We start from the raw sequence: 25068 nt of genomic DNA, 5'->3' as shown, positions 1-25068 counted from the left end.
TTGGCGAAATGAATTTTCTCTTTTTCACATTTGGGGCCAATTTTTTAGTACGAATTGTACTTTGAAGCGAATCGAAGGTGCTGAGCGGGTCTAAAAGCAAACACACATGCCTACATACCGACCGACAAAAATTTTTTTTGTGCTGTAAAGTTGTAAAATTGCAAAATTTGTGTAATTGCATTGGTAAAAAGTAGAAGAAAAATCGGCAAATCATTAAAGCCAATCAATTCGAGAAGTCGCAAGTAATTAAATTTGTGCAAAATTTGTTGGTGATTGCAGCGAAGAAAAGGAAATCGCGAGGCAAGTCGAAAAAAGTGGCGATTGCAGAAAGCAGCTAAGGTAGCTAGCAAAAAAGCAAGTGTGCAACAACAAGTGCAACAAAGGCAAATAAGGAAAAAGCTGCAAAAAAAGAGTTACAAGCTGAATAAAAACACCACCAAACACTTGAATCACCACTAACAGCAGAGAAAAACGATTACAACAAATAACAATAATAACAACAACAACATTAAGAACAACTAGAAACAGTGTAGAGACACATACTTACATACATATGTACATAAATACAAATGTATACATGCACATACTTGTAGATACAACACACACAGCTATACAAACAGAGCAACTAACAAACTTTAAAACTCTAAAAAAAATCTAAAAATCTAAAAATCACACACAACCATACACACTTGCATACAGAATAAAACCCAAAACAAGCAAAAGACAAGCAAAGGCAACAACAAAAACAAAAACACACAAACACATTAAAAAGTGCAGTTTGCAAGCGAAAAAGTGTAATTTGTGAAAATTTGCGAAATCGTAAAGCAAAAATCTAAAATTTAAAATTGAAAAAAATCGCCCGCTAAATACGCCATTCGAATAAGTCAGTAAAGCGAAGTGAAAAATCATCTGAAAATCTTCACTTTTCAATAGCGAGTGTAAGCATTTCCATTAGTTTGGTGCTATTCCATACCCGCGCGCCTCGTTCGCAAGAAAATTCAATACAAATATAAAAAAGGAAATTCAGCAACCGCTTTGGCTCCTTGGCAGAAGAAAGAAGAAGAAGCATTAGCAAAAAAAGTTGCAACTATATTAAATTTGTGAATATTGTCGTTGCTTAGCTACGCGCGCAGCCTCCATCCATCCACCTCCTTCAATTCGTGTACGTGTGTGTATGAGCGCGCGCTCCTCATTCTGTGCATGTGTGTGAGTGTATGAGTAAGCCGAATCATTGTATTCGTGTTTGTAGTGCGAAAAGCGAAAACTCAACTAGAAAAAATTACAAAACAAAAAAAAAATATCGTGAAAATACCAGATAAACTACAGTCGGTTTTGAATGCTTGAAATTTGAAGCTGAGTTTTTGAAGAGCTGGGAAAAGTGAGTGAGTTGTTGCTACATTTTTGTGTTTGCCACGCTAAAAACCAACCAAGAAACTCTGAAAAATCAAACAAAAAAGGGAAAAACAAACTGATCGCCTGACCGACGGTAAAGTGAAAGTGCAACGCCAGAACGTGTAAAATAACGGTACAATAGCGGCAGCAGCAGCAGCAGCAGTGGCAGTTAGGGAAGACGTGCTTTGAACGGTAATTGAATTATTACACTTTACCTACATACTTGAGTTACTTGCAGGTGCACATACATATTTACACCCGATATACACTCGTGTGTAAATTTGTGCACTCTGATATTGGCCACAAACTTATTTAAGCAAATTGAGAAATAAAATTGAAAAAGTTTGTAATAATATTTTTCGATTGCTAATGTGACAAGAGGTCGAAAAGTATGCGAAATAAAGGATTTAGAGTGGGAAGGGGAGAACTTTTTCTTACATTTTTACTTAGTGACTCAGTACAACAGCAAATACGAAATTTCAGCAAGTCGGTCAATAAATCTTTAAGAAATCGGCGGGAAAACGTCAATCATCGAGAGAATTGAGTTTTGTGCTGTGATTAAGTTCCGCACTAAGCAAGTGATGTCACCATCGATCGTTAAGGAAGAGCTGCAATCAGTTTAAGGCGCCTCCTGCCTGAGAAAAGCAATGATTTATAAAAGACGTAGGATATTCAAGCAGGGTAGTGAATCAGTTTAAGGAGATCAGCGTGGAGGTCGGCCAGCGTGCAAGTCGAAAAAAATTTCAGGAAGTTGTACGTTTGTAAAAGAAATACAAAGCAGAAATGGTTGGAGTATTATCTGTGACTATTTTTGAGTTTTAATCCATGATCATCTGGGTATGGCCAAGGCTAGCGAAATTATTATTTATGGATATATAAAATTGGCGCGCATATCATTTGTTGGTTTTTTGGTAGAGCTCCTGCACCAATTTATGATGTGCAGCTTGATGCTCCATAAATAGGGAAACCTTTTTTTTTTTTTTTTTTTTTTTACTTTTAGTTAGTTAGTTTTCCGAACTTGGATGGTTTTTTATGAGGAACATTTTCATGGACAGTTTATACCCGGAGATTCGCCATTGACTGTCATTTTCTATAATTTTTGGTGCACGAAAACCCAGGCACTACCATTCATCCACGGTAGCCAGATGACCACCACATAAGAAGGGAATTGCGTCGAGTACTCACGTGAGCTTCTGTAGTTATATGGCGAGGACAGGAGCAGATTTGCAGGTGGATGTTGTTTTTTTCATTTTTGAAAGAATTTTTTTCAAAAAACATTGAAAAAAAAATTTTTTGCAAAAAAAATGATTGAAAAAAAAAATGTTTTTTTAATTTGTTTTCAACTTTTTTTTTTAAATATGTACTTTTTAAATAATTTTTAAATTTTTTTTAATTAAATTTTTTTTTCTTAAGTTTATTATAAACATTTGTTTTTTAAGAAACATTGATTATAAAAAAAAATTTCAATATTACAGAACAGACTTGAATATGAATAAAATTGTTATTTGAAAATAATTTTGAGCTGAGGTAAGAGACAATGCAGTGGCACAAAATCTGTGCAGCGCCATTTATGAAGTTTAAAGTGTCATAAGTGGCTGAAAACCTATCCTTTAAATCCTCTCAAGCTTAAGTACAATATTGGCTGATCTTGCCTGAGTGCTGAGAAAATTTCCGGCAATTCAAAATTCCATTCTATCGACTGGAAAGATGACGGCTAAGTGTTTTGCGATTCAGATTGTACCTTATTGGTCGCCTCAAAATATAAAAAAAAATTACTCAAATTGTTGTAGAAAACTACGCTACACTTAAAAAAAAAATAAAAGAAGCCATTAAGGACGTTCGCACGACAGTCAGTTCTACGTTACCGAATTTACATCCCTTCAAAGACTGTCATTCCAACAGTATTCCTCGTACATGCATGGGTAATGTTTAGCCTGCTCCAATAACTGTAACAGATCAGTAATGAAACTAAGTGGAAAAATGGAATAGAGGTGTGCTTTCGCTGTATAGGTGTGTGTTTGTGCTGGCCTTCTTATACAACTGTGGCCAACTTCGACACACGTCGCCAGTCGCCACTCTATAAACGGAATTTAGCTCCTTCAGATTATTTCTTATTTCTAAATAAGATACAAAAAGAGCTGCGTTGAAAAAAAAATTATGCTGAGGAAGTGCAGTAATTTATTCTTGCTGCCTATAACGAAGACTTTCAAGAGAAAAAACTTTACTTTTATGAATGAAAGGTGTGGATCTAAGAAGTGTATAAGGCTAAAAAGAGAATATATCGAAAACGAAAAATAGGTGTAAATATGTCTAATTTCACACCCTAATTTATTAATAGTTTCTAAATTGTAGTAGCACCCCAAAGTAGATAAAATGTTTTAAGTCGACTTAAGTTGATCCATGAAAAGCCCAGAGATGTATAAAGCTGATTTTGTTGCCTTAAGCAAAGCTTTAAATTCAATTTAATTAACATTTATGTTCACAATAATAGCAGCGCGCGATATATTGCAAAGTTTTGACTATTTATTGTTTATTAAAATTATGTACTTTTAAACTAAGAAATTTGCTTTATGAAAATTGAGCTTATACTACAACAACAACCATTGCACTCAATGTTTGAAGTTTGCACAAAATCGAATAAAAGTTAGTCAAAATTTTTAGAAAATTTCTAAGTATGCAGTTTGGTAGCCCATTCAATTTTTGTATAAAATTGTGTAAGCTTGCGCGTATCCCGCATAGATTTTCGATAATTTTTTGTTACTCAAATTTTTTTATATTCAAAAAATACCAGTCAAAAATGCCAGCGAAAAAAAAAAGTTGGTTGTGTAAGTTTGAAAGTGGCGGAAATCCCGCCTAGATTTTCGTTAATTTTTTGTTACTCTTTATCTAATATCTTTGAATGGAAACGTGACTCTTTTACTATACCTAAGCGTATCTTATCGCTCAGAATGACAGACGTCGCGAGCTTTGCAGCTACGAACTAATTTGGGCAGCAAAGGGTTAAAATTTTATTCTAATTTTTTCACCTTCATTGCAGATTTTAAGTAAATTAAATTAGATTAATTGTTTTCTATCCCTTGTTTTTTTTTTAAATACACCCGCTTAACTTTCTTGCTTTAAAATTAATTTTAAAATTAAAAAAAAAAATAGTTAAAATTTTTTTAGTCTAAATGTAATTTTTATGCATATCCTTTAAATTAAAATTTTATCTAACTTTTCACTTCAGTTGGAGATTTTAATATGACCCATTTTTTTCACTTTAAGGTTTTTTTAAATACATCTGTTAGTTTTCATGCTTTGAAATTGTTTTATATTTTAATATTCTATTTTTTATGTAATTAAAAAAAACATTCTAACTTTTTACACTTTAGTTATCAAGCATCATTAGTTTTTTTACTTGTAAATTTTCTAATTTTTTAAATTTTTTTGGTCACTTCTATCCAAATTTTTTATGTAAATAAAAACAAGATTTCTTTATAATTTTTTACATTTTAGTTATCAATCATTTTTTTCTATTCTAAATTTTCTATTTTCTAATTTTTAAATTTAAAAAAATTTGTTTGTTCCCTTCTATCCAAATTTTTTAGGGTATGTTTTCAAATACCCCTTACTTTGAAATTTACATCTCCTTACTTTAATGTAATTTAATTTATTTTCTCTCTCTCTCTAATTTACATATATGTATTATCTTATATATTTCTCCGCCTCTTTGACTACTTATCAATTCAAATTTTACTCTATTTTTTCTCTCTTTGGATATTTTAAGTATTTTAAATTTTTTTCTACCCTTTAGATTTTTCAAATACAATCGCTTAATTTTGTTTTATTTTAACATTGAATTTGATTCGTTTTTAAATTTACACACAACTTTCTAAGTTTTTTCACTCTAAATGCAATTTTTAAGAACAAACTTTAAACTAAAATTTTGCTATGAATAAGTTCGTGCGGTTTTTTTCGAAATTTGAAACTTTATTGACGTAAAATGGTTACAAATTTAATATTCAAAGTATTGTCCATCGCTTACTACTACTTTTTCCCATCTTTCTGGCAATTCACGGATTCCCTTTGTGAAAAATTCGGTCGGTTTTGCCGCAATCCACGAATCGATCCATTTTTTGACTTCATCGTAATTACGGAAGTGCTGGTCAGCCAGGCCATGTTGCATCGATCGGAAGAGATAGTAATCGGATGGCGCAAGGTCTGGACTATACGGCGGGTGGGGTAGGACATCCCATTTGAGCGTTTCTAAGTATGTTTTGACCACTTGTGCAACATGTGGCCGAGCATTGTCATGTTGCAAAATAACTTTGTCGTGTCTATCGGCGTATTGCGGCCGTTTTTCTCGCAGTGCTCGGCTCAAACGCATCAATTGTCGTCGGTAGACATCCCCCGTAATCGTTTCATTCGGTTTCAGTAGCTCATAATACACAACACCCAGCTGGTCCCACCAGATACACAGCATAACCTTCAGGCCATGAATATTCTGCGCCGACGTCGATGTTGAAGCATGGCCAGGGTATCCATACGTTGCCCGACGTTTTGGATTGTCGTAATGGACCCACTTTTCATCGCCAGTCACAATTCGATGCAAAAAACCCTTTCTTTTGTGCCGTTGAAGCAGTTGTTCGCATGCCATAAAACGGCGTTCAACGTCTCTTGGCTTCAATTCATACGGCACCCAATGGCCTACCTTTCGGATCATTCCCATGGCTTTTAAACGTTTGGAAATGGTTGATTGATCAACTCCCAAAGTTTTTGCAACCTCTTCTTGCGTTTGAGCCGGATCTTGATCGAGCAATTCCTCCAATTCGGTATCCATGAACTTTGGCGGCGCACCCTCGCGTTCTTCGTCTTCCAAGCCAAAATCACCACTTTTAAAGCGTGCAAACCACTTCTGGCACGTTCGCTCAGCTAGAGCATGCTCACCATAAACTTCCACCAAGATACGATGACTTTCGGCTGCTTTTTTCTTCATATTAAAATAATGAAGAAGAATTCCCCGCAAAAACACATTATTTGGCACGAAATTCGACATTTTCAAGTGTGGTAAATATTGTTGTTTACGCTTCAAATAAAAAACTTATACTGACGTTTGTGCCTTACGACAGTAGCTCTCCAATGAATGTTTGGAAATGTGGATCGATGGAATAATAATCAAGTTACGCCATCTGTTGTAAAACCGCACGAACTTATTCATAGTCCTATTATAATTTTTTCACTCTAGCCTAAGTTCAAGTTTTCAGGTATTACTCACTTTTTCCAACCTTAAGTTTTTTAAATAATAATTTGTTAATTTAAAATTAAATTAAATCCTCTTCTTTTTTTTACTCACTTGACATAAAAAACAATTCTACCTTTTGCACTTCAATTACCCATCTTGTTCATTCTTTTTTACTTTTAAATTTTCTGATTTTCTTGAAATTTCTTGGTCACTTCTATTAAAGTTTTTTGGAACATCCTTTAAAACTCATTTTATTCTCAAATTTTAGTATTACTTACTTTTAAATTTTTTTATATTGTCTTTTTCTAACTTTCTTGTCCAATCTGCTTAAAATTTTAAGTTTCAGATGCCATTTTTATTCTTAAACAAAAAGTGTAATTTTCTACCAAAACCAACTGCCTTTAACTTAGGCATCCTTTTGTTTTCGATATAAAGTTTTTTTTCTATTCTTTGTTTTCTCCTTCTACATATTTAATTTATCAATGTCTTGCTTTTGATTAAACTTTTTTCTCGCCTGCCCCCCTTCTCCTCCCTTGTCATCAATTTTAAATTTTAATCTATTTTCTTCCCGCTGAAAACCTTTCGCCTTCGCTCAGCATCTGTTTGCTACACAAATATATAAGTCCGTACAACGTAGGTATGTATGTATGTATGTGCGTATGCATGTGTGTGCATTTGTAGATATGTATTCTGCACCTCCTTCACCCTGCCCGCCAGCTGAGGTTGTTTGGAAAAACTAGTTTTCTATTACAGCCGGCAGCAATTGTTGTCGAACCAGTCTGCTTGCCGTCGGCTCGAAGCGTAATGGCCAAATGAGTATCATCTAAGTTTGTACGATTGCACGGATATATTCAAACAAAGGTATTTTAAAAACTAACCCGATGACAGGAAAATAAAGTTTGCCGTTTTATTGCAATTTTGATTGCTGGTAAAAATAATACTAAATAAAGACTTGAATAGAGTTACTTATTTGTATTGTTGTAACTACAGTTTCAGTCCATTAACCCCTGGAAGACAAAAAAAAAATGTGCGTGCCGTTCAACTACTGAACTTGACTCTACTTCTTTTTTCTTTATATTAATTGGATAGAGAAGTTGAACCGGCGCTGAGTTCACAGAAATGGCGGTCAGATTGCAAGGCTTGCACGAAAAAACGTTCCAGCAGAGATCTTCGTAGTTTGGACAGCATTTTTCTCTCCAAATTTCATAAGTATAGATTTTTTTGCTTAATGTGCGTAAAATCCGTCGAAACAATTTCGGTCTTGGTATCTTTCCAGTTATCAATATTTCATGTCCGCTTGCACTTACCGTCTATAAAACATGCCTTAATCTTTCAGGTAGGTGGGCTAGGGCTACTAGGGTGGTCTTTATTCTGAATAAGTTAGGGCTTCTTATACGAAGCTTAGAGACTTCAGGCCAGTAAGACTCAGCTCTTGTTTTTCGTAATTCTGAAGGGAAATTTAAAAAAAAATTTTTTTTTCAAACAATCCCTCCTCCTTTTCTAGGAAGACTCCCTTCCCGGAACTACTTTCTGATTTACGTCGAGAAAGGTTCTGGGCCTATGGGCGTACATAAAATGGACAAGTTCTATTCACCCATGTCTGCGTCTACCATATTTGCAGCCAGCTTAATGCTATAGCCTCGTTTTCTGCTCTCTCTGTCTGTGAGGCTACGCTTTGTTGTTCTGCATCGAAGTCTATCTTTTTTCTACGCAATACGTCTTCAATATATCTTTTAGTCACATTCCAGTTGTCCTCGCTTTTAAGCATCTTGCCCATCACATTGGCCGGCGCGATGTCGCCAATCTGCGGCCTAATGGCATTTCTTTCCTTGAGCCATCTGTTACAGTTAAAGAACGTGTGTTCGGTTACATCGCTCGGTGCTTTGCAATATATGCCCCTGGGGTCAGTTACTTTACCCATGCGCTACAGGTATTTCCGGAAGTATCCGTGGTCCGAGAGGAACTGAGTCATGAAATAGCCCATTTTCCGAAGCTCCTTTGAACCCATTTACCTATTGTAGGAATGAGCTTCGCCTTCCATCTGCCACTCGATTCAGTGTCCCATCGGCTTTGCCACCGCTACATGGTTTGGCATCTCCTATGCCTATTTACAGTGAGTATATTTCTCGCGGCTGCCGTCGCTGAATAGCTTACTTCGGGACTACAATTCAGTAGTTCCAGATTTCGAAACTCGCTGTGGGCACGAAATATCAAAATGATAGAAAAAGTGTTTTTCTAATATCGGTCGTCCCTAACATCGGTTGCTCCTCATAGAAACAACATCAAGATGCGCATCACAGGTTGAAGGATGCGCTCGGCCAAAGAACCAACAACGGATGCAGGCGCCAATCTTTATCTTTCTCGATATAAAAACAGTTTTAAATTATGTCTATACAGGAGGTTGCTAAAAAAAGTATCTACTTCAAGTGGGACTGAAGCGAGTTCTGGTGGAACTCACAAGACTTCTCTTAGAGAGCAGAGCATTTTTTCCAGAGGCCTGAAATATCACAGTTAAGACTCTAATAGTTGCTGTCAAGTGAAAGCTTACGCTACTGACATTACACTCACTGCATCGAAAGACCTTCTGTAGATTCTGAAAGTAGTGCTACAAAATAATCCCCTTTTCGTGGCCACGAACTTGAAGAAAATGGAGTGGGGTTTACGCTCCACTAAAGTGAAATAATTCGGTATAATTTCAGATAGTAATCTCGATTGGAACCGTATCATTGAAAGACATTCTAGGAAAGTGACCACCGCTCTACTCACCGGCTGTAAACTATCGTTGCTCAATTCATACTATTTTGCGGTGTCCCCGTTTGGTGGGCAGCTTTAGAAAAGATCCCATCTAGAAAGATGGATAATCGTCTACGTATATCACGGGGGCTTTGCTCTCCATCCCTAAAAAGGTTCGGGTGATTCTACTAAGTTTTCCTCCGGTTGACTTATGTAGAACTTTCCAAATAAATTCTCTCAAGAATTCATGTGAAGAATTAATTGGAAAGCTCTATGTAACTAGATTTAGGGACTACTGAAAAACAACGTTGGCAACGCGATTTACTCAAAGGAACGCTTACTGAACCCTGTTTTACGGCGCACTGGCTACTGCGGTGCACTTCAGGTTGAATTAATAGCTGTTGAAAAGGCAATACCGCTAGCAGATACCACATCGAATACTTTCAGAACCGCAGCCCTTTTTTTTATGGAAGTGGCAAAAAGCAATTAAAGCCGAAAAGTGTGAGACTTGCCTTTCGACTTACGTACAAAATCCCCACCCCAGCCCCGTTTCCCTCCCGCGGGACGACCGTTAGGTAATACTTTACGGGAGGGGGAGTGGTCTATTGCCTCTCCATGAAAATCTGCGCTGTTGTTCAGTTTGGTAATTTCTATTCTTGCCATATTACTGATAGCGAACCAATGTTCTTCTGAGTCAAGCATGATATCTACTAGGTTACTAATGGGAGCGCTTGCATCCATTTCGACGACAGGCCCCAGTGAAGATAGCCCCTAGATCTACATGCATATATTCACTGCACTATGTCTAGATCGCTGTAAAGCTCATACAGCTCATTATTCCAGCAAAATATTAAAAACCATTCGAAGAGATGATGTGGGTCAATGCTCCTTTCATGGCTCTTTTTCCAGTCAGTTGGTTGACGTTGAGCTTCAGCGTTTGGCACAACATGGTCGATAGGAATTTGTATTCCACATTTAGAAGACTAATTCCGTGGTAGTTGGCGCAGATCGCAGGATTACCTCTCTTATAGATTGGGCAGGACACATTTAAACTCCCATCGACAGGCATTGCATTTATTCGACCATATTTTGCATAGGAGCTGATGCATGCGCTTACCAGCTTCTCGCCTCCTTGTTTGAATAGGGACTGCCGGCTCCGTCGGCTTCCGAGGCTTTGTTGTTCTTTGGTCGTGTTATTGCTATTCGCACCTTGTCATGGTCATCATGCAACCAGAATTAGTGAGGCAAATTTGGAGGAGCTTCGGAATTCAAAAAATTTAAAAGCCTTTCAAAGACAGTAAACCATTTAAGACATTTTTAGAAAATCATTTCTTGCTTTTCCTTGCATTTTACCTTTTTAAAATGTCCAAGTTTCGTTGAGTAAATTAATTAACCCCCACACACAATCAGTTACGCCAACTGCATAACAGATTGAATTTTGATAAACGCACTTGCGAAAATTTCAAATTCACGAAGGAATCTTAACTTCTCTTCAAAACTCTTCGTGCGCAGTAATTTCTCTTGCATTTGGGAGAGTTGCGCTCACGCGTACACCCTCTCTTCCGCGCTCTTCAAAAGTGCATTGGTAAAAAACAAAATAACAAAAAACTATAGCAACCCCAGCTGCCCGAACGAACAAAGGGGTAAAATTCAGGGGAAAGAGGAATGAACGTAGAAAAGTGGAAGAGCTGTAGACGAAGACACAACAGCGGTGGAGGCGGAAAAAGCTAGTTGAAGGAATTCTGCTGAAGAAGTAGTGCATGGTGGAAAGCGTAATGAAGAAAATTGTGCGTTGAATAAATCAACGAGTACTTCGAGCATTTGCTTCTCGCTGGTGTAAAATTCGTTCGTTAAACTCTTTGCCTGTTACAATTTTCGGCGTCTGCTTTTTCATGGCAAGTAGACACATACATATGCATATACATGTACAGGTACAATATGTTTGGAAATTTTGAGGGGCCTGCACAAACAGTGGTCTTCGCTGTGCGTCGAATGAGAGCGTACTTTCAAATGCCAAAACACGCTCGCAATGCCACCCTCTTTCGCATTCTTTTACGACAATATGGAAATTTTCATATCAGTGTTTGAGCAGCGCTCCTTGCAACCCTTAAAGTTATTGGTTAGTATTCGTGGCTTACATGGCGTGCATATGGAAAAGCTCTCTAGCGGTGGTGCTCGCTCTAACTTCGGCTTGTCCTCGGCACTGATAACGGTAGTTGCTGCGCGCACTACTCTCGCGCGATAACTTTTCCATGGAATACACTACTCCCACTAATACCGTTGTCTAACAAACGCGCACTCCCACCCCTCCAGCCCACTAAGCTAACACGCTGTCTGCATGCAGATACATTTGTATGTATATATGCATGTCTGTATGTATGCACGGCTTTGGGGGTTGCTTTGCCAACTTCGTTGTGCCTGTTTCTGTTTAATGTTGCCTGCTTCGCTTACTGCGCAGACTCCACTTTCGCCACAAGAGCCAGTCAGTGCTCTGCTGCAGCAGTGGCAGCGGCAGCGCTTGAAAAACTATGCAGCTTTGCCCTTTTCGCGTCGGCTGTGCATTTCGGAACAGTGGATACCACAATCCAGAAAAGTGCCAGCAACGCCGTCAAGCAGACGCAATCTTCGAGCAAACTTCTTCCTCGCTAAATTCAGCAGCTACAACAGTTAAGAGTGGTTCGCAAATCCGGAAAAGTGAGCAAAGCTAAAAAAAAAAATTAAAAAATTCAGCGTAGAAAACGCATACGTGAGCGATAAGCGAAATTCTACTTTGCGTGGTTAGAGTTTTTGAAACAAAAAAATAATAATACAAACAAATTGGTAAAGAAATCATTACCAAGCTGAAATTTTTGAAATTTGAGTCGTCAAAAAGTTGATTACAAAAAATAATACAAATTTTTCATTGACCACGTAGCAGGCCTTGAAAGTTTTGCCGCTGTCTAAAATTTAATTCAATTGCGATTGAAACAAAAAAACAAAAAGTTGTACAAAAAAAGTTGAACTCTTTCGCTGCAGTTGACGGAAAAAGTTGAATCTTCACTTAAATACAAATCGCAAGGGCAAACAACTTTGCAAATTCGACAACGCAATTTTTGCTCCAAATAAAAAGTGAGTATTTAGCGTACATGAAGTAGGAAATCGAATTGTGGAATTCTGGAACTGCAGATTTTTTGTTACTTTCCACCTTTTTGCGTGTGAGACACAACGAATAAGTGTGGAAGGCGAAAAGTGGTTGAATGCAATAAAAACGAGGAAATTTTGTGATTTTCTATATGCTCGCGGCGGATGTCTGTTTTGTGTTTGTGTGTGCATGTGTGGGTTTGTTAGTTTGTGAAAAGCGAGACAAGTTTGAATAAGAGAGAAAGGGCAGAGGATTCATAGAAAGCGGAAAAGCAAAGAAGGGTTGATTAAAATGCCTAAAAATGCAAAATAAAGAGATTATAAAAAATTTACTACCAATGACATTAATTTAACAAATCCAAAATATATAAAATGAGACATGAAATTAGTAAAGTGAAGAAACGAAGAAAGTCGCAAAAGCAAAATGAGAAGAATTTTCGGTTCGTAGGAAATGGCTGGCGAACAGTGCCGTAAAACGCAAATATGCTGCCAAGTGGCACAAAAAATTTGGGAAACTTAAAAATTTTACCTCAATGGGATAAGAAAAATTGAATTTTTGTGTAATTACAAATAACTCAAATTTATTAAAACGCACGAAAAACTAAAAAGAAAATTAGCTCTAAGGAAATTTAAAAGAAAACATTGGTACTAATTGATATTGCAACTATATTATATATAAAAAAAATTATTTGCTATGAAAATATAAAAAAATTATCTTTTTTAAAAAGCGAAGAAAATTAAAAAATTTAATTTCAAGAAAATTGATATTCAATTAAATATGAAAAAAAAAATTTATTTCCTATGAAAACATAAAAAAATTATATTAAAAAAAAAAGAAAATTGAAAAATTTAATTTCAAGAAAATTGATATCAAAATTATGTTTTTTAAAAAGCAAAGAAAATTTAAAAAAATTAATTTCAAGAAAGTTGATATTCAATCATGATTCAATAATAAAAGGTTTGCTCAGTAAGCAGCTTTCTCATTCCCTCTTGACAAATCGGCTCCCTTAGCAAGACACTGGGTTGCTAGCTATAGAAATTTTGACTAAAAGTGGAGGAAAAGTAAAATTTGTAGAAAAAACATTTCATTTTCAAAAAGGTCTGCTTACGAGCAACAACTCGCTCAAGAGTTTTCATCGGTATGTTCAGGACTATGGTAGTATGACTTGAAATAGATACCGCTTAAGTCAGGACATGATAAATCCGAGATCGAGATGGAGAATTTACAAAGCTTTATTTCTTATGATGTGGTGATTTAAACGGAACTCATGTTTTGCAAAGAGCTAGCGTTTGCTAAAGAGTTACAGCAGGGAGAATTATTGAATAGTCCCGACGCAATCGATTACATTGCAGACCTCGTAATAAATGAGCCCACCTTCCCATGGATGGATGAAGTGTCCAGAGGAGGCTTAGAAAAGCACAGTACCAGTATCAAAGAGCTTCTCATAAAAAACCATCTACCGGAATCGGCTTAAAACTGTAGGGCCTTCCACTTGTGGAACGCGCGCTACAAATAGGAGGAGAATCTCAGCGAAACACCTAACAGAATTGTACGTGCCAAATATTTATTTATTTTTAACAAAATTGTTTCATATTGGCGAAACGTTGCGATTGGTTTTAAATTTAAAAATTAATTCACAAAATAAAATCTTGGATTATGTGAAATAATTTCTTGTTTTAATATTAGACTTGGCAATTTCCGCTAATCACTTCAATCTATACCATTATTTACATTCAAATATTAATTAAAATTTATTTTTTAAACCGTTCGCAGTTTGTTTCCATTTAAGTAACAAAATACTATTTTGCTACCATTTTTACCAAAAAGGATTTAATTTTTTCCTTTTTATGCACCTTCTTAAATACAACCTTTTGTAAGGGAGTGTCAAAATTCGAATGTCACTAGTGAGCAAACCTTTAATAATTGAATCATGATATTCAATTAAATATGAAAAATATGTATTTCCTATGAAAATATAAAAAAGGTATGTTTCTTAAAAAGCAAAGAAAATTAAAAAAAAAAATTATTTCAAGAAAACTTTAAAGAAAACAGTATTATTTGCTGCTATAATAATATTAAATTTGAAATCACAGTTTTTTTAACAAAATATCAAAAGCAAAATTTTATGTAAATTTCGAAAAAAGTGTCAAGCGCAGAAAAAAATTGCACCAGTTAGTTTAAAAAAGTCTCAAACCTTAAAATTCTGCATCTTCCGTTTTTAAAGAATTAATTTTTGTATACTTTTAAGAAGTTACTGTTTATTAAAAGAATTGAAAGTTATAAAAAAAGTAATATGTATGAAAATTTAAAAGAAAATGATAAAAAATTAAAAAAGAATTAAAATTTTGTTCAACAAAATATGTGAAAAAAATCCATGCAAATTTCGAGAAATGTCTAGAACTGCTAATGGACTCAAAAAATATATCAGGCTTTCAAATTATGCATCAGCGGTTTTTATTTTATTAATTTCTGTCAACTTTTAGGAAGTTAGGGGTAGTCAGAGGCCCGAAAAAATGATGATTTTCAATAATTTTCTTTTCCTAGTCAATTGTTTTATTTTACAAAAATAAAAACATAACATTAATACATCATGTTTCGACTTGAATTTAGCAAACCTTCAAAAAAAAAAAAAATTATTGATTGTAAATGTTATCGCTGTTTGTATGGAGCCCGTTTCTCCAGAAGTCACAAGTCCTTGGAGATTCATCTCAAATCAATCGGACAAGAGAAATTAGTTTTATTTATAGATAATCTTGTGCCTCATCGAAGCTTTTTTTTTCAAAATTAAATTTAAATCCATGCGAATTTCGAAAAATGCCTAAAACGCCAAAGAAGCTCAAAAAAAGCTATGAAGTTTTAAAATTTTGCACCAGCGGTTTTTAAACGAATTAATTTCTTTATTAAAAAGCAGGGAAAATTCTAAAATAATTCATATATTTCCATTTATGAAAATTTAAAATTAAAAGATAAAAATAAAATGAGAAAAATAAAATGAGAAAAAAAAAACAAATTTAAACTTTTTTAAACAAAATATGGGGGAAAAATGCATGCAAATTTCGAAAAATGTCTAAAACGCTAAAGAAAATACTGCCAAATGGCTCAAAAAAGCTGTCAAACTCTAAAAATGTGTTCAGGGATTTTTAAAAGAACTAACTTTTGTGAGCTTTCGAAAAATTATATTTATTAAAAACCAGGGAATATTCTAAAAGAATTCATATATCTTAAAGCTTAAAAGAAACAAAAAGAAAAACAAATTAAGAAATTTTATTTAAACAAAAAAGAAAGGAAATGCTGCCATTTTCTTCGAAAAAAGTTTCAAACTTCAAACTTCTCAAACGATAAAGGAAATGTTGGCAGTTTCTTCGAAAAAGGTTCCAAACTTCAAAATTTTGCATCCTGCGATTGGTACGATCGTGACTCGTATCGACTCGAACTAACGCGCACAGCACAGAATCTTGCTAGGTCCTGAACTTAGCTGTATTATTTCTGGTTTGTTTCTGTGAACTTCTAAGAAATATTTTTTTTTTTAAAGCAGGGGAAATTATAAAAAAAGTTATGTATATGAAAATTAAAAAAAAAAAATATTTAATAGGTCAAGCAACAAATTTAAACATTTTCTCTTAACAAAATATGAAAAACATAATCCATGCAAATTTCGAAAAAAATCGGATACGCTAAAGGAAATGCTGCCAAATAACTCTAAAAAAGTCTCAAACCGCAAAAGAAAGGCATACGAGGAATTGTGAACAGAATAGGTATAAAGTTGTTGTTTTTATGAAAAATTACAAAAATACGTTAATATTGAAATCACAATGGATCGGCAACGGTATAAGTGATTGGTTTGAAGGCCAACTGCCACTTCTACGTTAATATTGAAAAGTAAAACTAAAAAAAAATGTTTACGAATATCAAAAAAAAAAAACCGAAAATATACGAAAACTCAAGGACATTGCTGCCAGTTGGCTTAAAAAATGTATCTAATTTATTTAAAGCGAATGCACAGTATAAAAAAATTTAATTTCCATGAAAATTAAGAAAAAAAAACGTAAACATTGAAATGCATTTAACAAAGAACCAATTAGAGGCATGTTTGTCCCTTTCCTAGCTAGATGATCAGCCATTTCGTTTCCCTAATATCTCTCATGTCCAGGAACCCAACAAAATAATACTGTGTTGAAGTTCCCTTCAAAATTTGTATCAACAAAAAGTATTAAAAATTTACAGGGTCTCCATAAAGTCTCAAAAATTTTGAAGCATATAAAAATTGGTTTTGAATATTAACAAAACCTTTAAGCTTAGAATGCATAGTGTAATAAAATATTCTCTTTGAAAGTAAGTAAAACAAAAAAATTGGGTTTCAAAACGCATATATGTATGTATGTATGTGGGCACATGTGAACGCTATTTTAACTTAAAAAAAAGGTACTTGGAAGCGAAGTGATTAAGCATTCGGCTACGGCGACCGCCAAAAATATTAAAATTACCTATTAGAAGATCCAGAAACATCCAGCAATGCATGTAAAACAAGAGTTCCGATGAGACTTGAATGATGTTTATAGCATGAAAGTTCGTACAGGAATATTTTATATTGCGATCAGACATATTTTCTCTAAATGAAAATTTGTTACATTTGTACAAAAGAGGTCATATGTTACATTGCTACTGTGTACAACAAAGTATATGTACATACATTACAAAAAATTACTATAAATGATCTTCTTTTTCAAACAGAAAAAAATCGAAAATAAGTATTTAAAAAAAAAACCAAAAAAAAACAGGCAAAAAAAAATTTTTTAGTAGTTGATATATTTTTTAAAATTAATAAAACAAAAATTAATTACATTAATAAAATTAAAATAAGTTAAATTTTTTAAATAAAAAAAAATTAATTCCGAAAACAAAATTGAATAAAAAAAATAAGAATGGATTACAAAAAACAGTATTACAAAAAAAAACAAATTTTGTTAAAAATGTATTATAAAACAAAAATTTTACAAAAAAAATACAAAACAAAAATTTCCTTAAAAAAATTTTTTTACAAACAAAAAAGAATTTATTACAATGACAAAAAAGTTGTATTAAAAACAAATTTGTTGCGAAAAGAAACAAAGAATTTATTATAATGATTAAAAATTGTATTAAAAAAAATTTGTTGCAAAAAAAAGGAATTTATTATTATAAAAAAAAAAATATTTTTGTTTTTTGTTTTTTCTAATTTTTGAGTTTATTACAATGAGAAAAGTTGTATTAAAAACAAATTTGTTGCAAAAAAAACAAAGAATTTATTACAATGATTAAAAATTGTATAAAAAAATGGTGCAAAAAAAGGAATTTATTATTAAAAAAAAAAAATTTCATTCCTTTTTTTGGTTTTTGTAACAAAAATATAAAAAATGTTATTCTTTCATTCTTTTTTTTCCCTTTTTTGTAATAAATTCTTGTTTTTTTGTAACAAATTTTTCTTTTTTTTTGTAATAATTCTTGTTTTTTTTAACAAATTTTTTTTAACACAATTTTTAGTCATTGTAATAAATTCTTTGCAAAGTAACTTTTTTCTCGTACTTATTATTTATTTTAAATAAATTTTCAAGTCGAAAAAATTTATAAAAGCTTAAGTTTTTTTTTAGTGTAAAAAATACTAACCAAATAAATTTCATTTAAAAAAGGCAAAAACAAATTTTTTAGTAGTTGAGCATATTTATTTCAAATAAAAAAGGATTCAACACACTTAAAAATTTATAAAAACAAAAACATTATTTAAAAAAAAAAATTAATAAAAAAAAATTATTTGAAAATAAAAAATTAATTAAAAAAAATGATTACTGGCAAAAGATGAATTTATTATAAAACAAAAATTTTATTACAAAAAAAAAAATTATTACAAAACAAAAAAAAAAATTATTACAATGTCAAAAAAGTTTATTAAAAAAATTTGTTACAAAAAAAAACAAGAATTTATTAAAACAAACAATTAAATTTTTTTTCTAATGGAAAAATTCATGTAGCACTAAATGTATTTGTGATCATAAAAGTTGATTAAAAAATTGCTAAAGTAACTTTTTTCTTGAACTTATTCGTAATTTTTAAATAAATTTTCAAGTCGAAAAACTTATAAAAGCTTAATTTTTTTAAAGTGCAAAAAATGCTAACCTAATGAATTTCATTTAGAAGAGGCAAAAAAAAATTTTTTAGTAGTTGAGCGTAGTTATTTCAAATAAAAAAGCATTTAACACACTTAAAAATTTATAAAAAAAATTTAATTACAAAAAATTTAACTAAAAAAAAATGTATTAAAAAAATGTATTACAAAACAAAAAACAAAACTAATTATGAAAAAAGAGAGTTAATTATTATTTTTCTGTTTTCAAATAGATAGCATTAAATATATTTTAAGTAAATTATATGTATTTAAGCGATCATGAAAATTTATTGAAAAATTGCAAATAAAAAAAAATTTGTTACAAAAAAATTGAATCAAAATTTTTTTTTTTCAATGGAAAAAATTCATATAGCACTAAATATATTTTGAGTGATCATACAAATTTATTGAAAAATTGCAATTTAACTTTTTTCTTCAACTTATTCGCAATAAACTTTCAAATAAAAAAAATTTATATAAGCTTAATTTTTTTTAAGTGCTAAAACTGCAAATATTTTAAGACGTTTGTTTCTCAACAATATTTGAATTAAAAGGGGTTCGAAATTTTTTTGTAAAAAGTGGAACTACTAAAATAATAAGAAAAAGGAAGTTATCTGTTTTCACAAAGAGAAAATGTGCATGACACAAAACTTATTTGAAATGAAGGTCTAGAGATGCATAAAATTATCTTTGTAGAAAAATTTTGGGAAAAATTTGCTAAACAACGCAACTTTTTCAAAGAGAGAAAAGTTTTTATAAATTAAAATTTATTTAAAGTAAATTAAATAAGAACTTATCAAAAGTTTAAGCAACATTTTTATTCAGAAAATAAATTTTTGTGCTTAAAATTTATAAAAACTGAGACAAAATTGTGTATTTTAATAATATATTTTAAATAAATTAAAATTATGTGTGCATAAAAAATTATGCTTAAATATTATATTAGAAATGTTCACAATATTACAAATTTTAAATGCAAAAGATTGATGACAGGTTGGAAGATGAAAAAAAGATTTTCGTACGACTATTCCAGCAGTAGCTGTGGGTCTGTCAAAGTTTCTCAGATAAGATATGGTATGATAAGTGAATGTAATGGGGTAACACAAGAAAGGACGTTTGTGCAAACTACTTATATGATACCCATTATATTATGATATTACGTCTATAATCCACAAAATACCAGCTACGCTCAGATTCAAAAAAACATATCAAACGTTTCGTAGTAAGCGCATGAGGTCAGGTTACGTATGAACATTTTCTTTTTTAGTTGACCGGCGACCTCGTGTGCTGCAATCCCGTAGGAGCTAAGTTCATAGCAGCACTGTATTTTTCATTTATTGAAGCTAACAGATCAGATAGAGCCTTAATGGCCACTTGGCTTGCTGAAAAGTTAACTGTAAAAGTGCCTTTTAAATCCTTCCCGAGTGAAAGCTGCCTGAAACGCTGTATCTCGTTTACTCTCATCGCAGTAGAGTTTTCTGAAGTTGTTGGGTCAGAAATCTGCTAATTTTTTTTAACTTCGAGATTCTTCACATTATGACTTCTAGGCATAAGCTCTGCCAGGTACAATATCTCGAAGCTCTGGTACTTGCATAAGTAACCGAAGAGAAGGGACTTCTAAAAATGACTTCATCACTGCCAAGTTGTAATCAATTCCATGAGCTATGATCGAGATATGAGTTAAGGTAGTAGTAGTCTGGTCAAATATTAATTTTTTATAGATATTTTTTAGGATTTTTTTAAAGAAATTAAAATTATAGTATGTTATTATTGACATCAAATAGTATACAAAAATAGTTTTTTTTTTTGTAGTAGCAGATAGCTGGCTTGTCAACAGGACTTTGACTTTTCAGCACATCTGAAACGAAAAAGTCAAACTGATTATTATTCTGTAGGCTTGCCATTCTGGCAGGTGCTAGTTTCGTTTCTTTTCAGCCCTAACTTTCCATACTACAGTCTGATTTCCACTCGAAAAACATATCTTTTTTTCAAAGTTCGCCATTTTGTTATTTTTCAAAAAAAAATTTCCCATTGTAGCACCTGCCAGAATGACACTCTGCGGTTTATGCACCTCAGGTATGATGATCTGCAATTGCAATCAGACGAGCTTTCATACTTAAAAGTTATCATATTAATTTCCTGTCGTGTCAAGAAGTCTGCTGTGATTTCATTTTTATTTGTGCAAATAAATTCTGAACTTCCACTGAACTTAACAATACATTCTTTCCCATGAAGCCAGTAGAAACGAGGCTCAGCTTCTATTTTCTTGAGAACGGAAGGCGGAAAATACATCGAAGTATTCCTTGGCACCTCAATTCGCGACCGATCATACGAAGAGTCGCGCTTCTCAAGCTGAAAGATAGTTAAAAAAAAAACAAAAAAAAAAAAGAAATAATGATTCTCATTACTTCCGCTAGTACAAGAACACTTGCAACCGCCTTGTTTCACTGCGATAGATCAATGCGTTCTCAGAGGGTCGAGTTCTATCAACAACTCTTCTGAATCTTTATGTGCTCTACGAACTTGGTGAAACCTCAAGCGATGTGAGGGTTTTCAGTAGCAGTACACTTTTCTGGCCGCATGTAGTCAACGTTGATTGAGGCGAACGGCGGCTGGTGTATTCAAAAGATGTAAGTTGTTGCACTCAACATTACCGCGAAAGCAGAAATGATGCCTCGGCAGTTTTCTCCACATTTCTAATAAGGGTAACTCAAGCAGCTCGTTCGCCTTTCTTCCTTGGCCGTCACTTGACACTGTGCGACCCTTGACTAGGTGGGTCTAAAACCATATTTCATATAAACGTCGTATGCCCATAAAGTGGTATTTTTCAAAAACCAGTGAGTATTGCGCGTATCTGCCATATTAAGACTCTCTCACACCACTTCGTTTTAGAAAAAATGTTTCCCCTCTGATGAAAGACCAGACATTCGTCAAGTGAAATTCTGCCTACGATTGTTACAACAGCAACATATTATTGTGAGGCATTTTTACTCGGTTACCCAAAGGTAATTTTAAGACGTAAAAAATATAAGGCTTGATTTGTTTATTTATGCCCCGCAAACCTTAGCGCACTCCACTTGAAGGGTTGGTTTGGTATGCACCATGAATATATGGGTAGAAGACTCATAGCGGTGTCGTTAGCTGAAATTGAGTCGCACAAAGCTTCATGCTGCATGCCATCAAGCATTCATTCGATCAAGCTTTAGTTACATTATTTCAATTATTCTTTATGCTTTCGTGCTCGCATACATATTTTGCCGTATAATTTTCCTCCAACGCCATCAGCTCTTTTTCGCTTCAATCTTACCATAGATTTTCCTGCTATCAGCTCCACATTTTATTCCACTACACAATCAGCTCTTCTTCGGCCAAAACATCCATCAATCTATTCACCGTCGCTTCTAACAACATTTCGTTGCCTGTGTTTTTGCATTGTCTTGCCATTCGTGCTTTCACTCGTTTCACCCCGCCTTAGCTCACCTTACCCCATTTCGCCATCATCTGCTTCCTAACATTACACATTTCTTTGCTTGCGTTCAACTGGCACTAGCATTCGTTTTTCTGCGCTCTCCGCAGTGGTCTTGTCTGGCATAAGCGCCCACCACCTCCTCACTTTGTTTTTTCCACTTCGATCTATTTGCTTTCTGCCTTCTCCATCATTTTCCGCCTATCTGAAGTTATTACTTTTTGGTGTTTTATTTCATTTGATTGTGTTTGGTCGCCCCCTCCACTCTCTGTAGCTAGCAGTGCGCTATTGACGCTGCGGCAGCGCTCATCAGCCGTTGGAGGGTTGTTTTTTTGCCACCCTCCATCCATTAGTTTTTTCTCTTGCGCATTTTCATCACGCTTTCGCCTTTGCTTTGTCGTCTAGGCAATGTTTTTCTTCCATTTATTTTGTAATTATCGTCTGCTTTGCTTTATGTAGCCACTACTCGAATGTTGCCAACTATTTGAAAGTAACTACATTCACGCTGGGTTGCGATTTCCCTTTGGCTTTTCCGTCGGTGTAGTCGATGAATGGTAAACAATTTTCGTTCCGAAATTGAAATAGATTTTTTCAATAGTATCCCTTGGCAGAAATGTGCGAATGTTGGGAATTGAAGACTAATTGAAATCGAAATAGAAAATTAGACACTAAAACTAATATTTTTTAGAAGTTTATGTAAGGAGTTGCAGAAAGGCACCACAAATTATCTATGCTTGATTCCTCTTTTAAAGTTAAAACTGGTTTGTTGCTTAAGCCCATATTTTTGAGATATTTTGCGCTTACCATTTCACTTACATTGCACCCATGCCTGCTATTCTCAACTGACTTATGAAATAATTAATTGAAAGCACAAAAGCTACTTGCGTCTTATAATCAGCCGTTTACTTGAGAGTTCGCCCACGATTTCTCTGATCTTACGCGTATTGAAGACGCGAGTCAGAGTCAGTAAAGCCATAGTGAATAGCTCGTTAAAGATTCGACCTCAAAGCCTAAAAACCCTAGCGCTGTTCCCATTAATTTTTTTCAATACAATTCTTTGTGCTTAACCAATTCCATGCCAGCTAAAGCCCACGAGTCACTGCGGTCAAATTTTTGATGGATCCACCTTTGTAAAACTGCTTCATTAGTTTGCTCTAATTACGACAATTCTCATAAGACTTATGAGATGAGCAGTTCACCCAGTTTGGGTTAAAATGTGGACTAACCTATAAGCTCGGTTGACAGGAAACCCAAATGACCTTCTAGATTAGCACTAAGTTGTTTTTATTAAGTGAGCTGGTGCCGTTCTTGGCACTGTTACCGCTCCACTTGTACTGCTCATGTCGGTGATTGTACCTGAAATCGGTATATCCAACACGTAACTGGTCATGTGAGAATTTTTTAAAATGCAATGTAGCTGTACAAAAGAATTGGTATACTCATAAGGTATTGCGACAAATGAGAAGTCAGTGGTCGCTTCTGTGATACAGGCTCAGGTCATTGACTACATTGTAGTGGTGACGTAGAGAGGCAGGATGTGCATACTTATTCCGTGAGACCTTGAGCACAATACCAACTACTTCTAAACTTTTCCAACCATCTAACTCATGACGGCGGCCGCCATAGCCGAATAGGTTGGTGCATGCATGACAACCAGGTTCGAAAACTCAGGTATGAAACATCAACTAATAGAGAAATAGCGGTCACCCCTCGGTACGCAATGACTTTCCTTCGAATGTATATGGATGAAAAACTATTCTTAAAAATCATCTACTGTGCTCTTTCTCCATTTGATTGAAAAAACATTAAGACACGCACCACAAATGGGAGGAAGAACTCGGTCAAATACCCAACAAGGAGTTTAAGCGCCAATTGTATATAAAAGGTCTTTTTATGAAAATGGTTGATCTTTAAGTACAATAATTTTTTAAGTAGAAATAAATATCCGAATGAGTCGGTAATTCAGTTCAAAGTTTGATGAGATAATTTTAAGAAGTTGGTTCTGTCGGGGATAGAAAGACAACGGGCAGACCATAAACTGGACGTTCTGTTGAGAATATTGCTCCTGTTGCGCAAAGTGTTGCTGAAAAACCTTCAACATCGATATCTCGACGTTCTCAATAATTAGGCATTCATGAATCGACTGTTCGACTGATTGGTGGACTTTACCTGTGGACGTGCTCTTCGTGGACATTTCGATTTCATTTTTCATATATTATATAATTGTTAAGAGCAGTAATTTAAAAAAAAAAACCTATAAAAAATAGTGAAACCGGAAATAATCTAAAATTTTAAATGTTTTATTTTAAAACAACATCGAGGTTCATCGTTTGAAAGTCCTTACATAAGGACATGCTTTCTTCTAACCTGATTGCCCTGCCAGTACACTAAATTTTTAGAAGTAGCAGATTTATTTCAAACCAAAGAGCTTTCATTTCATAGCAAAGAGCTTTCACTTTAAACCAAGAAGCTTTCAATTTGAAGAAGAAAGCTTTTGTTTTCATTTAAATCAAATTTAAAGGTCTGCTAATAATATGTATAAAAAATATCAAGGCTATTCCAAAAAGTACATTGCGTACATTGCCTTTTGGAAACCTTTGAAAAAAACAAACAAATTATTATTTATCTACTCCAATCTATTTTCCTTTTAATCTTTTTTTACCAGCAATCTATTTTAATTTATGATTATTTGGGAGTATAAATATTTTTTTAAATTTTAATTTAATGGCTTTTAGCGCTGGTTTATCGATCTGTGTGAGTAAGCTATAGCTGTGAAGGAGTGAAAGTGCACTTTTTAAAACGTATTATTTTTTTTCTCAACATAAACCATTTTGATTAATGCGACAATATTCTCATTAATTTTCTACAATTATTTTTAATGGCGATGTTGGGCTTATTCTTCTATTTAAGCAAAATGCCGAGCATTCGTTATGTGGAAGAAAATGCAAAACATCTTCAATAAAAAAAAAATCAGAAATAAATGCGAATTTCGTGCT

The 25068-nt window shown here is 33.6% G+C and overlaps 1 protein-coding gene across 7 annotated transcripts in view; it reads left to right on the top strand.

Annotated features, from left to right (window-relative positions):
- The window catches only part of LOC129246207 (heterogeneous nuclear ribonucleoprotein L), a 343070-nt gene that overhangs the window by 4096 nt on the left and 313906 nt on the right, over window positions 1-25068 (top strand). For 5 of the 7 annotated variants that reach the window (XM_054884813.1, XM_054884816.1, XM_054884812.1 and 2 more), the window contains exon 1: window positions 1233-1584. The exons of 1 other annotated variant lie outside the window; for it this stretch is intronic. The gene's annotated coding sequence lies outside the window, so the exon portion shown is untranslated. Of the gene's footprint in view, window positions 1-1232; window positions 1585-12297; window positions 12455-25068 lie in introns of those variants that run through there. One more of the 7 variants, XM_054884809.1, reaches the window with a different exon arrangement.

This window comes from Anastrepha obliqua, chromosome 4 (genome assembly GCF_027943255.1).
Source record: "Anastrepha obliqua isolate idAnaObli1 chromosome 4, idAnaObli1_1.0, whole genome shotgun sequence".
NCBI classification, from domain to species: domain Eukaryota; kingdom Metazoa; phylum Arthropoda; class Insecta; order Diptera; family Tephritidae; genus Anastrepha; species Anastrepha obliqua.
This window is presented reverse-complemented; position numbering and strand designations above follow the sequence as displayed.